This window comes from Dasypus novemcinctus, chromosome 30, assembly GCF_030445035.2.
Source record: "Dasypus novemcinctus isolate mDasNov1 chromosome 30, mDasNov1.1.hap2, whole genome shotgun sequence".
Classification (NCBI taxonomy): domain Eukaryota; kingdom Metazoa; phylum Chordata; class Mammalia; order Cingulata; family Dasypodidae; genus Dasypus; species Dasypus novemcinctus.
In genome coordinates, this window is record NC_080702.1 from 44535048 (window position 1) to 44541047 (window position 6000).

General features: G+C 40.4%; 1 pseudogene; it reads right to left on the minus strand.

The window, feature by feature from the left end:
- LOC101410806 (vomeronasal type-2 receptor 116-like) overlaps nucleotides 1–2869 on the minus strand; it is a 59533-nt pseudogene extending 56664 nt beyond the window's left edge.
- Nucleotides 2870–6000: the final 3131 nt, after the last annotated feature.

Genomic DNA, 6000 nt, shown 5'->3' on the forward strand with positions numbered 1-6000 from the left:
AAGTCAAACCATCCTGTCTTTGCCTTCCTGTGCAAAGGCTGACACTGGACTTTTACAGTTCTTCCCTGAGCCTATTTGCATAGCCAAACCATCTGGAAATCTTTCTGGCAAAAGATCTGGCTGCATGCAAGAAGCCTGTGGCTGTAAACCTATTCCATTATATTGATAATATTAATTTAATCAGTGATTATTTTTCAGAAATAAAAAAGCATCAGAGACAATAATTTCCCTTCTTAAAAGTCAGAAATGGGCAATCAATCAGGACAAGCTTCAAGGTTCTGACTGCTCAGTCAAATTCTTAAGTGTTGTTTTATTGGATAAGACAAGAACTATATCCCCTGGGGTAGTTGATAAAGTAGAGCGTTCTCTCATACTGCAAAGTGTAAGAAAGAAAACTTCTGGAAGAAAACAAGGCTCACCCGATTGTGAAGAAAATAATTTATTCTCAATTTTGCAAGAAGGGGCGCACAACCAGAAATGGTGGCTGGTGCCTTGAATAAAGGAAAATGACACAATTATTCCCCTAATCTTAGCATGTAAGTCCTTCCTCTCTTTCTTTATTGATTGGATACTTCAGAGGTTACAGCCTATCTGAGATGACTAACTTTCCTGTGCAAGTCCACTAGTTTTTGATTAACAGCTTCCCACATCACATTCCAACCATCTTGGCTTTTACTTGTTCCTTTTGTTAATAAGGAATGGAATTTACCACTGAGTTGGTATTGACTTAGCTCTTTCTTGTCCATCCTTTTTACTGCCTATAGGACTGGCTTAAGATGGTTTCATTTGTTCCTGCTTATCCTGGGAGTGGGAGACTGAGGCAGTAGGCTGCCAGGTTACATTAATTAATATTTTATTCCTCCCGGCTTTATATTACCTTTATGTGAAAACGAAACTGATTCCCATCACTTACAAAACTCTAAAAAATTAATGGCCTATTTGGAGTTGTTGGGGTCCTGGAGAACAATCAACCCTCATTTAGCTCAGATATTAAAATTTCCCTATGTGCTAATAAGAATAGGTCACACATGGGAAGAGGAGGACCTCCAGCAAGCTGCTTTTGAAGGAGAGAATAGGTCAAGAGCACAGGTTCAACCTATAAGGTGGGTGGACCCCAATTTACTGTGAATTGGATGTGGCTTACACGAATATTGGTTTTGGGTGTGATTTGTGGCAATGGCAACATTCTAAGCAAATACCCTTTGGATTTTAGTCTATGGTTGTAGAAAGGGGCCATATTACAATTTAGCCTATCTTGGGAATGTTGAGGCAGATGCCCTCACAAAGGTCTGGAGCCATTACACTGGGACCTTAGAATTGGCAGAATGGCTCTACAGGGAAAGCAGACACCATTTCTACCAGACCCTGTGGTGCACAGCCCAGCAGTTCCAGGTGTCTGTCACTCAATAGTAATTCATGGAAATTACCCAAGGGTGCTCATCATACTGGGCCTGACCACCACGACAATTATCTTATTGAATGGGATGTATTAGCTGAGCACAAAACTCCAGTACCATGGTGGCAAGCTGATTACATCCACTCCTTCCCACTCTCAAAAGGGGCAAATTATGCTTTCTCTGTTGCAAACATTTAAAGGGACTCTTGTTGGCCTTCCCAGAAAGAAAGGTCAACCAGGGAGCTACTCTTTGCTGCCTGAAAAATATAAGGGCCCAAGAAGGGGTAACAACCCAATCTGACATTGACCAAGGCATTCTATTTACTGGTTACCTCATTTAGTCTTAGGGTATGGATCTGAATTTTGTTCGGAGTTTCCATCTACCATATAAAACTGAAACTTTTATAGAAAGGAGGAATGGCATTTTAAAGGAAGAGATAAAATGTGATAATTGATTTTTTTTAACATTTAATTTAATTTAATTTGTCTTGGGTGTTTTAAAATTTTATTGTCTTTTTTTAAAAGATACAAATATCACAACCAGTATTACATTAAAATATATAAGAGGTTCCCATAAACCCCATACCCCACACCATCCCTCTCTTCCCACATCAACAATCTCTTTCATCATTGTGACACATTCATTGGATTTGTTGAATACATTTTGGAGCACTGCTGTACAATATGGATTATAGCTTACATTGTAGTTTATACTCTCTTCCAGTACATTCAGTGAGTTATGGCAGGATATATAATTTCCAGCATCTGTCCCTGCAATATCATTTAGGACAATTCCAAATCCTGAAAAAGCCCCCATGTCACATCTCTTCTTCCCTCTGCCTGCTCTCAGCAACTACTGAGGCCACTTCCTCCACATCAATGATACAATTTCTTCCATTGCTATTCAAAAATGTTCTATAGTAGAATACCAGTAAGTCCACTCTAATCCATATTTTCTTCTTGCTTCCTGTGGGCCATGGGATGGTGATATCCACTCCACTTCTATATCAAGAGGGGACTTAGATCCCAAATGAATGATAAATGCAGTTCTCCTGCTTGAATTTCTAGGCACTCTTGGTTCCCTGATGTGTTTGTTGATCATCTTCACTTCTCAATTAGCTGAACCTGGTAAGTCCAATGAACTGGAGAGTAAGGTTTGCAACTCTGCTGAGGCTCAGGGCCCAGGTGGAACAAGGACAGTCCAGAAAGTCAAGCCTCTTGAACACACACCAACCCGAGCACCAACCACAGTTTGAATAAAAGAGACAGAAGAGGAATGTGTAGAAAAGTCACATCTGAGTCCAACTCCATTGCATTAAGAAGCACAAATTGCAAAGTAGAGCCCACTTACAAGGCACTGAACTCCAAAGCCTTCTGCCATAACCATAGAATCTGTGTGTCTCCATAGCCTTTAGGAGAACCGGGACCTGGGGTTGTAACTACTTTACTGTATCTGGGATCCTGCTGAGACATGTTTAAGCACAACCCCTCTGATGAGCTCCCAACACATTTTGAAGTCTCCCATCCTTATAAACTCATTTGTCTTTACCATTTCTATCTTCTATTCAAGGTCTTTTTTTCCCTTATTTCTCACCCTTCCTCCACCCCCATTGTCTGCTCTTTGTGTTCATTCCCTGTTTGTACTTCTGGTGCCACCCACAAGGAGAGCTGATGCAGCAAGATGATGCACTGAAAGAGAGACACAGAGAAGAGACAATATGAGATGCAGTGAACTAGGGAGCTGAAGTGGTGCAAGAGAATGGTTGCTTTTCTCCCACTCTGAAAGGTCATAGGATGGGTTCCAGAAGCAGCCTAAGGAGAATGGATCTTTTTAATAATAGACTAAGAAGCTGTATCCAGCCTAAAGCCATTTAAATTCAGCACCCAGTGATGCTGCCCTGCTTCAACTGAATTGGTGTTAGTTGGCCTAATGCAGGCTTTAGGAATACAATTTACAAGGCAAGAGGATGTGTAGTCCAAAAAAAAAAGTTATAATAATCTATAGTTTCCTATGCCTCAGACCATACAATCTGAGGAATGTGAAGTCCTTTGTCCTTGATAATGGCCTATTCAGCCTCATTTTGGGGAATCTTAATTTCATGGGAAATGGAGTACCCAAAACTTTTTATAAGGCCATAGATTGTACAAAGATCCATTAATCTTTAAAAATCTGGTGTCTCCTGTACCTACTGGGCCTCTATGTTTAATTATGTGGACTCTTCTTATGCCTAGACTAGTTTTATTTATTTATTTTTCATTATTTCCTTTTAAATATTACATTAAAAGAATATGAGGTCACCATAAACCTTCCGCCACCCTCACACCACTCTTCCCACATCAATAACCCCCTCCATCATTGTGGCACAGTCACTGCACCTGGTGAATACATCTTGGAGCACTGCAGCACCACATGGACAGTGGTCCACATTGTACTCTACATTCTCCCCCAGTCCACCCTTGGGCCATGGCAGGACAGACAATGTCCATCATCTGTCACCACTCAAGATAACTCCAAATCCTGAAAATGCCCCCACATCACATTTCTTCCTCCACCTCCCTACCATCAGCATCTACCGTGGCCACTCTCTCAACATCAATATTACAATTTCTTCCACTACTGATCACAACAGTTTCACAGTAGAACGCCAATAAGTCTGCTGTAGCCCATACTATATTCCTCCATCTTGTGAACCCTGGGATGGTTATGTCCAGTCACCCTCTACGTCAAGAGGAGGTTTAGATTCCACATGAATGATGAATATAATTCTCCTGCTTTAGTTGCAGGCTTTCTTGGCTCCCTGTTGTGATGTTTTATCTTCTTCACCTCCCTGTTAGCTGGCCAGGGAAAGTCCAATAAACCAGAGGGTAGGAGTTGCAAGTCTACTGAGGTTCAGGGCCTGGCTGTCACATGGACAGTCCAGAGATTCAGGTCTCCTGCATATACATGAACCCCAATGCTAACCACAGGTCTGGTAGAAGTAACAGAAGAGGCATGTGTAGTCCAACTCCATCACACTCAGGAACACTCAGGAACACAAACTCCAAAGTAGGGTCAACTGACATTGCACTGAACTCCAGAGTCATCTGCCATGACCATAGAACCTGTGGTTCTCTGTTGCCCTCAGGAGAACTAGCACCTGCATTTTTATCTCCTTTGGCAGTCTCTGGTACCCTGCTGAGGCGTGAGTAAGTGTTACATCACTGATGACCTCCCAATTTTTTTGGACTCTCATAGCCATATAAACTCATTTGCCCATTCCATTTCCCCCTTTTATCCAAAGTTAAAAAGCAGTTTTTTAACACCTGATATTACATGTAGGCTGAGATATTTTGCTGGTCTGAGTTGACCCTTCTATTCAAGGTTTTTTTCTAGTTACAGCTGGTACTTGATATTAATCCCTTGGTGCCAGGGGAGCTCACTCTTGTGTGCCATGTCCCACACTGGGGAAGGTAATGCAGTGACTTGTTGAGTTTGACTTAGAGAGTGGTCACATTAGAGCCACATAGAAGCTCTCAGAAGGTAATTCTTAGGCAGCCTGCATCTCCAGGTCCAGTTCACATTCCAGTCATACAGGCTCATAATCATAGTCATCAGTATCAAGGGCTCATTGTTGGGCTCTCTGTCTTTATTGGTCATTACCACTGAATATGGGGAATTGTTGCTGTTCATTAGGGGAATGTGATAGAACTCCCCTGGCTAGGAATTCTGCACTCCCTCAGTTGTCATTTTCAATTTAAACCACTATAAAAGATCCAAACGTTGTTATTTACCTTGTATACATGCCCTAGAAAACTCCGTCCCAATCATGTGCCCCCCAACAACAACACCCAACACCAGTTTTCCACCCTTACCATAGTTGAACCGCTCTGTAGTCCAAAACTTCTTTAAAAAAAGAAGCCTAATATTTTGCCAGTTTCCATTAATAGTAAAATGGAATATAGTGATGGGTTTAAAGGTAAGATATAGAATACATAGTAATTAGAAAAATTAAATAAAGGACAAATAAATTGGGGTATCAAAAAAAAGAAAAAAATGAGAAAGATTTGTTTTTGATGTTTTCTCTTTCATCACTGCTATATGTCTTGCCATGTATGGACAGTGGCAAGGCAATTTCTCCCATTTCTTCCTCAGTGTCTACATCCTTTCTTTTTTTTTTCTAATTATTAAGTTTACCTTCACATAAGTTTTAGATCACAGTAATTCACATTTACAATATATGATACTCCCACATATCCAACACCAAACCTTTTATCCATTCACAAACAATGATCTTTTTTATGTTCATATTCTAAATGCTTCAGCTGATGTACAGATATTGAAACATAGCTTTCAAACATGGTTCTATTTGAGTTTTCATTATGGTTTATATTTTATACTATAGAGATCTCTAAATTTATAGTTATCATTATGTTTTGCATTATGGTTTATATTTTAGCCTATAGATGTTTATATATTTTTGGTAAAATCTAACATGTCTTATATCCATCACTGTATGATCTCATGAAACACTTCCATTGCCCCACAGTTACACCGATTCCATCTATTCAACACCTCTCTCCCCTTCCCCTCAGGGCCCACAGAGACAATCAATCTTCATTACTTG